Here is a 12,248-nt window from a genome sequence, read left to right on the forward strand (position 1 = left end):
ATGGCCGGCCTCTGTCGGCCACTGTCCTCCTCATCTTCAAGGCTCTTTTTGTCTCCTTTGCAAAACTTCGTGCATTAGTAGTTCCTGGGCCAAATGCATTGTTGATATTGCAAGTTGTCTCCACAGCCTTACGACCCATTTTGAACTCAAATAAAAAGATTGCTTAAATTTGCTTTTTTCTAACATTATTTCCCTAGTCTAAAATAATATAAAATAAACAGCAAGTAATAAGTCATTAGCAAAAAAATAAAACACAAGAAATGTGCATTAAAATGATGTATGACATGACCGCATTTAAGAATGTATTCCAATATCAAACAGCAAAATTCAACAATGCAAAACCACAATTACTTTGCATCAACCTAATAATTAACTGTTTTTTTTTTTTTTTCTGGTCCATGCTGCACGGCTTGTGGGATCTCAGTTTCCTGACCAGGGATTGAACCGGGCCATGGCAGTGAAAGGCCGGAATCCTAATAGCTAGATTACCATGGAATTCCCTAACTTTTTGTTTTAAAAATATAAAATTATATTCCTTTATATAAGAAAATGTTCTTTATAGACTTTTCTACTTCTATGTGACACGATCCTGGTTAGGCAAAAGCACTCCCCATGGCAGCGCATACAGGACTGCCAAGGACAGACCTAAAGGCACCGTCCACGTAAAAAATGAACAAAGGAGATGGGCAAATGACAGGCCATGAGACGCACAGCAAGTTCCATTTTGGTGAAAATAGCCTATTATGTTAATTGGCATGTAGTTGATCTCGGTAATTTTTGTTTGTTTATTTTGAGGTTAAGGACACATATTGTGGTTATGCCAAGGCTCAGATGGGTGGAATTTCATATTGAGAGACAGAAAACAAAACAGTCTTGATGGAAATTTCAGCAGTGAGCTAAGTTTCTGTTTCTTGTTGCTTTTAATGTACAAATATAGTTGTAAGGCATAGAAACATCAAATTGTCGGAATTCGTTAAGAAACTTTTTTTAAACTTATTTAAGGAGAATATAGCACACCCTAGATACATAAGTCATGTTTTTTCAACCTCTCTGTTCATGGAATTATCAATTCTGAAAATGCTCATGAATTATTATATCTTTCTGTGAGCATTTTTTTGAAGGTTAGTTTTGAAAATATTTTTAAGATTATATATTCCAGAGGGAATGTATGTTTTCCAGCTTTCATGAACTGAGATATTTGAAAACAATATCCATTAGTTTAGTTACAGTAAAAGTTGTGATATTTTTCAATGAATTTTGACATGTCTGTTGTAGAGCTTAGACCCAGAGGAGACTGCTGGAGTCTTTCTATAAATGCCCCTTTTCCACTCTAGCAAAGCCATTACAATTTGTTTCTGTTTTCCTAGAAGTTATCTCACACCACCTAAAGGGCACAGATGCTTTTCCAGTTACTTAAAACTACAATGAATAAAGACAAATACACACACACACACACACACACACACACACATGCACACAGACTCCTTTTTAATTAGTCATATCTAGAGACTTCTAGTATAAATGCCAGGAAAAAAGGAGTGAGTAAGGAATTGGGAAGGGGCACAGAACAGGTAATGGTCCATGCAGATGTGGCCTGGGAAGAAATGCGACAAAATGAGGGTATAGGATAGAGGGCAGTGAACACCAATGCGTTCCCAAGTGAACTTGGGAACGCTCTTGGAAGCCCATCCAGCTTTCTGCCTTGGCCAGTAGAGGACCACCTTTTTTTTAAATCCTCCTTTTCTCCTACAGTCCCATCCTTGCCATCCCCCACCTCCATCTTGCCTTTCTCTTCTGCCTTGTTTTAGCTCTATCAGTGGTCCTTCAGGCAATGCTGGAGCTAGGAATTCAGCCACTTTTTAAAAGGTAGGACTTTTGACCCCTACCCCTTTCTGGGGGCCAAGTTCAGGGGTATGATGGGGAGTGGAGGCTGAGCTGCTACTCAACGACCGGGTCTGCAGAAGTCAACAGCCAGCAGCCCTGCAAGAAGCCTCCAGCCCAGGACCCAGCTTTGACCATGTACGGGGCTACTGCCCCTTTGGTAGACTATAGCTCTTCATATTTAATTGCTAGTGGAGCAAAACTATAAATCTGAACTTATAAGAATTCAGTTCCAATCCTCAGTGCCATCAACTAGCTGGGCAACTGTGCGATCACCTGCCCCTCCCTGGACTTCAGTTTGCTCACTTGGAAAGCAAAGGATCTGATCCATGCCAGCGCTGGCTCTATAATTACTGCTTGTGAACTCACATGTGTTTGGCACTTGGCAGCAGGCTCTGGTTTACATAACCTGTTCTACCAACTAAAAATTGTCCTGCAGAAAAACCACTGCCCTTTAACAGGATGCAGGACCCAGTTGAACACATTCTTTACATGGGAAGATCGTGAGGACCTATTTTGAGAGGGCACTCTGAAAAGGACCACTTTACCTCTTTAAGGGATAGCCCCCCACCAGCTCCCTGGCTAATCTACTCTGGTTATTTAATCATCAATCACAGCACATTCTTCGGGCCATGTAACCCAAGTTCCTTCTTTGGTAATTTCTTCCCTAGCCTCGCTAGAGATTGGTCACTATCTGCTCCAACATTTCAGAGACCATACAATAAAACACAATGCCTGCAGTACCCACCAGAGGTTCCTCCAAGGGTCAACTCAGTATTCAGACTCACAAGCCTTCTGAGGCCACATGTAGCTTTAGTCAAGAAGATGTAGGGAAGAGCTAGCCAGCCTGGCAGCATCAAGGGTTCATCTCATGGGAACTCAGCCCTCAGTCTAACATAGCACTCATCTCGGGTGCAGGAGAGAAGAGCATGGTTGCACAGATGTAGGTGCCTCCCCAACTTAGAAGACATTATACTTTGTAGTAATTCCAGGAGAATAGTTTCTAGGTTGCTCCCAAAGACAAGCACAATTCAAAAAGTCACCACATTCAGAGAGGCCTGAAGAATGGCTCCCAATCAAGTATTTATAGTTAGGTATTTATAGAACAAATCAATGTTGTAAAACATACCTCATTCTCCCCCATTTGGACACTGGGGCTTTGGAGAAGTAATGATAAGTGATAGAGCCAAGATCGCCTTACTCCAAGGGCCATAGTTCCTTCTATTCTATCACAGCTGCCTCATTTGAATGAAACTCTGATCTTCACTATGACGATGGCCTAGTCTTAATTTGAGTGTGCTTAAAAGAAATATATCTTAATATTTTCTGAAGTGCAATGTAATTTCATGTGCTTAGTCACTCAGTCATGTCTGACTCTTTGCAACTCCATAGACTGTAGCCCACCAGGCTCCTCTGTCCATGGGGACTCTCCAGGTAAGAATACTGGAGTGGGTTACCATGCCCTCTTCCAAGGGATCTTCTCAACCCAGGGATCAAACCCAGGTCTCCTGCATTGAAGGTGGATTCTTTACTATCTGAGCCACCATGGAAGCCCAGTGTTATCTCATAATTGGTCTTATTTGTGATCATTTCAGGAAGTATTTACATGCAGGTTAAATTAGCAAATACATCTGAAAACACCTGGCACACAGCGGGCTTTCAATAAATGTTCATTGAATCTGTCTTGTACTTCCTAAATTGGGTCCCCACATGATTTCTTAGGACCACAGTTTTGACCCACTAGTCTCCTGAGTCATGTTACACAGGGTGGCCATCCAGGGTCACAGCAAACTTTTCATTACATGGAGCTCCATACTTTATAACTACCCTAATAAGGTTCATTCCCAAACAACAACTAACAGCAAGCACAGGGTCTTCTGCCCGTAGGTCAAGAGGCTGCAGTGTAGTTAGCTGTGGAGATCTGCGTCTCCCAGACTAGGCCACCCAAACCATGTTTCCCAAGTGCCGCTGAAAGACAAAGCCAACCAGACGCAAAGCAGGAAACCCACGAGCTATAACAAGCTGGCTGGGCTCCCTCCTTCCAAGGGACCAGGGAGGGCATTGTAAGTGACTCCACACGAGAAGGCTTGTAAGTGTCTCCACACAAGAAGGACTTGAGTGAACGCCTTAGTAGGTATCGCTGTTCAGCCTTCTCTTCAAGAAAAGCAGGCAGGGAACATAGTTGGTGTAACTGAAAGGTCATCACACCAGGAATCGATGATTAAGCAACACAAAGAAGACCCATCATAACCTGGCCCTGACACTCGCCCTCATAAGCACATTCTCACCTTCGCACACCAGGCTTCTTCTCCTAGAAGGCTGTATCCTTGATCTTCCCAACTAATAAACCGACTCATCTTTCCATACCCAGTTCAAACCTTCCAGAACTGATGTTTGTAAGAATGTTTTCCTCCATGTTCTCAAAGGGTTTGGTCCTTGCTTCATCAGATGAGTTGAATTCGAAATTTTTGCATATGGCATGACTGACTCTCTGCCTTAACTGAGAATTAAGAGTAGGCACTTAAAATGTATTTGTGGGATAAAAAACAAGGTGAAGAGCATAGGGAACTATATTCAATATCCTGTACTAAACCATAATGGAAAAGAATGTGTAAAAGAAAATCACTTTGCCATACAGCAGAAACTAACACAACACTGTAAATCCACTATAATTTAATAAAATGTAAAAAATTATTTGTGGAATGACTCATTAATTTAACAAATATTTATTGAGTGTATACCTTGTGCCAGATATTGTTCTAGGTTAAGGATGGAATGGTGATATTTATGAAGAATCCTGAAGGGTGAGAAAATGTACAGTAAAGGGAGGGAGAGGAACAGAGGCAGGCTAGCTGTTCACAAAGCACCCATTTCCTCGTCTTCTTGCCTGTGTAGCTCTGCTATGTTCCTCTGTCTCCCTTGGTGTGTTGAGTGTAGTTATGTGACTGGGTTCTAAGCCAGTGTGATGTGGGAAGAAATGAAAGGTATTAACACCAGACCCGACCCATGAAAATCTCTGTTGCATCATCCTTCACACTCTTTCCCTTTCCAGAACATTGATGCAGATGAGTATGGCGTGACCTTGAGAAGTATTCAAAATGAGCCATAGCAGGAAGGAGCCTGGATCACTGCTTAGAGGAGAGTAGAGAGGGCTCACAGGAGCCCCAGGAGCAAAAATAGATGCCTCTGGGCTATCAGGCAGTTCTCGGTCCAAGAGTCTATTTGTGTTGACCCTTTTAAGGTGTGTTTTTTTAAAAGCATGAGACTTAATATCAATAGAAAAATTTAAAGCATTAGTTTAAAATGATAGATGTTCTATTGTGGAATGAGAATTATGTACCATTTAGAGGGTATTGTATAAGTTAATTCTCAAGAAAATGGTAAAGCTGGTTAGTTAGGGCTAGTTAAGAGAGGCTTTCTGTTATGGCCTAAGCTTTTTAAAAAAAAAAAAAATCAAATACCTCGAAAGTGTCATTACAAACAGACATTTGGACAATCAACCCTATTATAATCCAGAGACTTCTCCTGATGTTTTTCCCTAATTCTATTCTTTTCTTCCGTAGTCCAGTATATTCTTTGCTCTAGGATGTTAGTTCACTGAAATAGGGGCTTCATTCTTTCACTCAGTCAGTTTTGTTGAGGACCTTCTACACACCAGAGAAACAAGACAGAGGGTTTTTCCCCAGAAGCTCAGGAGCAAAGAAGGACTGGCTGATAAAGGTGGTACTAAGGGGCGGGTGGGGATAGCGGTGTTCAGTGTCAATCCAGTGGGGGCTGGGACCTCGTCAAGAGGTTATTGTTTCCAGCATAAGGAAAGACGCCTCAAAGACTCCTCCATCACCACAGATGGGCAGGATACCACAGCTGGGCAGAGAGAGTGCACAGAGTTTTCACTGGAGAGAAACTTGAGCCCCTGTGCCCAGAGTGTGAGGCCACAGCCACAGCTGGGGTCATCAGTAATCCACAGCAGGCATTTTGTATGTGGTTTTAGATGAATTACTTTAATGGAGAGAATACTTTCTGAAATCTGAACAATTGCATAAGGATAAAATTTTCATTTTTTATAATAAAGGCCCATTAACCCATATGCTCCAGGAAGTCCTGTTTGTATCTGGCACCAGACCTAGTAAATATAGGACACTCTCAGTTTCAAATACTATGTGTATGAATCACCGAAACAGCCTACATATGTTAATATTGCATGCATGCTAAGTTGCTTCAGTCATGTCCAATTCTGCGACCCCCTGGACAGTAGCCCACCAGGCTCCTCTGTCCATGGAATTTCCCAGCAAGAATACTGGAGTAGGTTGCCATTTCCTCCTCCAGGGGATCTTGCTGACCCAGGAACTGAACCCATGTCTTGTAAGTCTCCTGCAGTGGCAGACAGGTTCTTTACCACCAGCTACACCTGGGAAGCCCCTATGTTAATATTTTGGCATTAATGACAGAAAGGTAGACTCTGGAGTCAGAGTACCTGGGATTTGAACCCAGCTGGGCTTTCCTGGTAGCTCACCAGGTAAAGTGGTAGAGAATCACCAAGTGGATTCTTCACCACCACTCAAGTGGTAGAGAATCCACTTGCAATGCAGGGGACCCTGGTTCAATTCCTGGGTCAGGAAGATCCGCTGGAGGAGGGATAGGCTACCCACTCCAGTATTCTTGAGTTTCCTTGGTGGCTCAGGGGGTAAAGAATCCACCTGCAATGAGGGAGACCTGGGTTTGATCCCTGGGTTGAGAAGATCCCCTGCAGGAGGGCATGGCAATCCACTCCAGTACTCTTGCCTGGAGACTCCTCATGGACAGAAGAGCCTGGCAGGCTACAATCCATAAAGTCACACAGACCTGGGTTTGATCCCTCGGTTGGGAAGATCCCCTGGGGGAGGGCATGGCAACCCATTCCAGTATTCTCTCCTGGAGAATCTCCATGGACAGAGGAGCCTGGCGAGCTCCATGTAGTCCATGGGGTTGCAAAGAGTCAGACACAACTGAGTGACTACACACAGCACAGCAGTGCTAACACAGCACTAATTACTACCCGTACAGCTTTGGGCATGTTTCTGGCCTCTATTTCCTCAACTAGTGAACAAGGGTAATAACAGCATGACTTCACAGTTATTGTGAGAATTTAAGAATTGTGCCTGGCATATATTAAATACTCCCTAATATATTTACTATTTTTATTGTTTTTTCAAACTGACTGTCATCTGGAAGCAGGAGAGTTCTTTTGTTAGACCACATGTTATGATTGTTGGCTCAGAAGATGTTAACTGAGACTGCATGAATAATGAAACTTTTGATGGTTTGCCCCAAGCTTCATTTTTGAATAAAAGTATGTACATGTTACAACCTGGAGGTTGAAGAGAAGATTCCCATACTGTGCCCCAGGAATCCAACCAGACCTTGTTCACCTCATGAAAGCTGATGAAAGACAGAAACTTCCCTCTCGTGGCATTTCTTTTTTAACACAAAATGATGAATTTTTCCATGGAAATGGATTTTTCTCCTTTTTTTTTTTTATTTTGGAAAGCCATTAAATAAAACATTGATTATCTGGATAATGATGCAAATTTTATGCATCATTAAGATGACACTGACATTACTTCAATTCTCAAGGTATTATAGGCCCACTAGAAACAATGTATGATCTCTAATGATCCAGTCAAAATTACTCAAATATTGTAACAAGAGTGACCCGATAATATCCATGTTTACCTGGCACAAGAGGAAGGAATGAAGAGACCAAGAAAAAGTCAAGGGGGAATTATTTAGAATTGTTGCATTAAAAGTGAGCAATTTCAAACAAGGCTTTTAAAAGAACTATCTCACCCGAAGTTGCTTTTTGCAAACCACAGGAGACAGCACCACCTACTGGCCACGTAATTTGCCCAGGGGTTGGAAATGGCAACTCACTCCAGTACTCTCACCTGGAGAATCCCATGGATGGAGGAGCCTGGTAGGCTACAGTCCATGGAGTTGCACAGAGTCGGATACGACTGAGCAAATTCACTTTCACTTAAGAAGGGGAAAGAGGGTGGTGATTAATTCAGGGGTAAAACTGCCCCAAAGATTTAAGTTTCCAGCTGTTTTGGTGTTGAAGCCACCTGGATGGTAAGTCCCTTCTCCATAAAGAGGCTCAGAGCCCACTGAAGATTTCTTGTTCATAAAAAACTCCTGATCTCCAGAATTTCTGGAGAAGGAATGGAAAAATGATGTGATCTGGGTTTTGACTGCTTAAAAGACGCTTACTCCTTGGAAGGAAAGTTATGACCAACCTAGATAGTATATTCAAAAGCAGAGACATTACTTTGCCAACAAAGGTCCATCTAGTCAAGGCTATGGTTTTTCCAGTGGTTATGTATGGATGTGAGAGTTGGACTGTGAAGAAAGCTGAGGGCCGAAGAATTGATGCTTTTGAACTGTGGTGTTGGAGAAGACTCTTGAAAGTCCCTTGGACTGCAAGGAGATCCAATCAGTCCATCCTAAAGGAGATCAGTCCTGGGTGCTCTTTGGAAGGAATGATGCTAAAGCTGAAACTCCAATACTTTGGCCACCTCATGTGAAGATTTGACTCATTGGAAAAGACTCTGATGCTGGGAGGGATTGGGAGCAGGAGGAGAAGGGGACAACAGAGGATGAGATGTCTGGATGGCATCACCGACTTGATGGACATGAGTTTGAGGGAACTCCAGGAGCTGGTGATGGACAGGGAGGCCTGCCGTGCTGCGGTTCATGGGGTTGCAAAGAGTCAGATGCGACTGAGTGACCCAACTGAACTGATATCCATGAATAGTCATGTATGGATGGGACTACTTTTTAATACACTGTCTAGGTTTGTCATAGCTTTGCTGCTTGGAAGAAAAGCTATGACAAACCTAGACAGTGTATCCATACAGTCAAAGCTATGGTTTTTCCAGTAGCCATGTATGGGTGTGAGAGTTGGACCATAAAGAAGGCTGAGCACCGAAGAATTGATGCTTTTAAACTGTGGTGTTGGAGAAGACTCTTGAGAGTGGAAGATCAAATGAGTCAGTCCTAAAGGAAATCAACCCTGAATATTCATTGGAAGGACTGATACTGAAGCTGAAGCTCCAATACTTTGGCCATGACTGAGCTACTGAACAACAACAAATACCCGTGCAACCTTCACCACCATCAAGATAATGAGCATACTCTTCGAGGCTGAACTGAGAGACTCCTGCTTTATACCGTTTCATAACTATTTGATATTCTATGCCAGGCATTGTGCTGGGTGAGAAAGAAACACAGACTTACCTAGTGCAGGACCTCTTTCCTGGGGAAGCGAGTTCCAGGTCTCAGCTGACACAAGGGAGGTGATACTGCTACTTAAGAGGGCTGTGTAGAGAAGAGGAGGATTAGAGAAAGTTGGTCAGAGGAGATGGTGGTTTAGCTGTTCTCGACAGATGGAGGTGTATGTTAGGCAGTTGAAGGAAAGGGGTGTGTCAAGCGTAGGACACAGCATAGGCCAAAAGGAGAGGCAGAAAGAGGTGGCATGTTTAGGGAGCAGCTGGTGTACCAGTGTTAGTACATTGCTGGGGATGGGGAGAGGCATGGGGTGGGGAGGAGTGGCAAAGCTGGAGCTGTTGGTGCCATAGCAGGAGTGATGAAAGGAGCCACAAGGAGTCTGACTGGATTCTCTGAGCTTCATTTTCTCAGTGCAGAGCCCCTGAGAGCCCTAAGCAAGGAAGTGCCATGATCAGACTCACATCTTAGAAAGTTCATTCCGACAACCCTCTAGTGTTGCAGGACAGTCAGTTAGAAGACCTTTGCAGAAGGCCCAGTGAGCAGAAGCAAATGAATTACAGCATATTATATAAGAATCAAAAGCAACTTTGGAGGTAAGAGCCATTTTCATAAACATTATACATTTATTATATATATTTAGAACATTATATATATTTAGAACATTATTTTTATTCACACAATAGCAATGAAAGTCTCCCAAGAATGAATGTACTCTGCTCCATGAAGCCCAGAGTTTTGAATGGCCCAGGACCTTTGAGAAGTGATGGAAACTGACATAGTGTAGTGAAGAGGGGTATGAGACAGGTGAGATTCTTAGAGAAGAAGTTCAAATAGCCTACTTTTTAGCACTAAATCCAGAATCCTCTTCAAATGTAAAGGAGGTAACATGCATGTCAGAACTAGAGTCTGAGATGACAAGTTACAGTTGTTCAGTCACTAAGTCGTGTCTGATTCTCAGCAACTCAATGGACTGCAGCACAGTAGGCTTCCCTGTCCTTCACTATCTCCCAGAGCTTGCTCAAACTCATGTCCATTGAGTCGATGATGATATCCAACCATCTCATCCTCTGTTGCCCTCTTCTCCTCTTGCCCTCAATCTTTTCCAGCTTCAGGGTCATATCCAATGAGTTGGTTCTTCATATTGGGTGGCCAAAGTATCGGAGCTTCAGCTTCAACATCAGTGCTTCTAATGAATATTCAGGGTTGATTTCCTTCAAAATTGACTGGTTTGATCCCCTTGCTGTCCAAGGAACTCTCAAGAGTCTTCTCCAGAACCACAGTTCAAAAACATCAACTCTTCGGTGCTCAGCCTTCTTTATGGTCCAACTCTCACTGGAAAAACCATAGTTTTGACTATACACACCTTTGTTGGCAAAGTGATGTCTCTGCTTTTTAATATCCTGTCTAGGTTTGTCATAGTTTTTCTTCTAAATAGCAAGCGTCTTTTAGTTTCATGGCTGCAATCACCGTCCATAGTAATTTTGGCCCCCAAGAAAATAAAGTCTGTCACTTTTTTCATTTCTTCCCCATCTATTTACCATGACGTGATGGGAACGGATGCCATGATCTTCATTTGTTGAATGTTGAGTTTTAAGCCAGCTTTTTCACTCTTCTCTTTCACCTTCATCAAGAGGTTCTGTAGTTCCTTTTCGAGTTCTGCCATTAGGGTGGTATCATCTGCATATCTGAGGTTGTTGATATTTCTCCCGGCAATCTTGATTCCCTCTATTGATTCATCCAGCCTGGCATTTTGCATAATGTATTCTGCATATAAGTGAAATAAACAGGGTGACAATATACAGCCTTGATGTACTCCTTTCCCAATTTTGAACCAGTCTGCTGTTCCATGTCCAGTTCTAACTGTTGCTTCTTGACCTGCATACAGATTTCTCAGGAGGCAGGTAAGATGGTCTGGTATTCCCATCTCTTTAAGAATTTTCCCCAATTTGTTGTGATCCACACAGTCAAAGGTTTTAGTGTAGTCAATGAAGCAGATGTTTTTCTGGAATTCTCTTGCTTTTTCCTAGGATCCAGAGGATGTTGGCAATTTGATCTCTGGTTCCTCTGCCTTTTCTAAATCCAGCTTGAACATCTGGAAGTTCTCTCTTCATGTACTGTTGAAGCCTAGCTTAAAGGATTTTGAGCATTACCTTGCTAGTATGTGAAATGAGCGCAATTGTACGGTAGTTTGACAAGTTACAGTGGTCAGTCAAAACTCATTGATTGATAACAGATGTCTTTACTGTGGGCATTAATAGCTCACATGAGTGTGGTTCTTTTATTCTGTTTACCAGTTAGCCTTGAGAACACAAGAGTAAACACAAGCTGTATCGGTAAGGCTGCTTTCACCTGCAAAAAGAGAAATAATTACTCAAACTGGCCTCTAAGTAAAATCTAAAGCCTTCAGGTATGGTCTGATCAGAGCACCAGCTCCATTTTCCCATGATTCTCTGAGTTTTTCCCTCTATGTGTCAGTTCAGCAAAACTGAAGCATTTCAAGGCCTCATACCTCAACACCCCTCTCCAGAACTCTCTCCTCCCACAAGTCTCTTACCAACATTTAAGCTTTGTTCCAATTTATGCACTTAGGCCATACAATCGACATTCACTAAGTCAATCACTGTGGCAAGGGGGCATGGGATTCCACTGAAAGGCTTGGGCCAACCAAGGCCTACATTTGAAGCTGAGGGTCGGGGGGTTGGATCAGTCCCATTCAAAATGCTTGGTTGCTTCATAATGGAAGAGTAGTGGGATATGCAGGGGAAGAAGCCAGAAATGTCTACTCTATGATAAAAAAAAATTACCTTGGGTAGGGACTTCTCTGGTGGTTCAGTGATTAAGAATCTGCCTTCCAATGCAGGGGATGAAGGTTCGACTGGTTGGGGAATTGAATCCCACATATCACAGTGAAACTAAGCCAGCGCACCACAACTACTGAGCCCACGTGCTCTAGAGCCTGCGTTCCACAAGAGAAGCCCACGCACCGCAATGAAGACCCAGGGCAGCCAAATGTTTTATTTTTAAATTACCGTGGGTAATCCAACTGCACCTAATGACCAGATGTTAATCAATTCGGTTTACCACATGTCAGGTTTGCTATTAAA

Source organism: Bos indicus, chromosome 1 (assembly GCF_029378745.1).
Source record: "Bos indicus isolate NIAB-ARS_2022 breed Sahiwal x Tharparkar chromosome 1, NIAB-ARS_B.indTharparkar_mat_pri_1.0, whole genome shotgun sequence".
NCBI classification, from domain to species: domain Eukaryota; kingdom Metazoa; phylum Chordata; class Mammalia; order Artiodactyla; family Bovidae; genus Bos; species Bos indicus.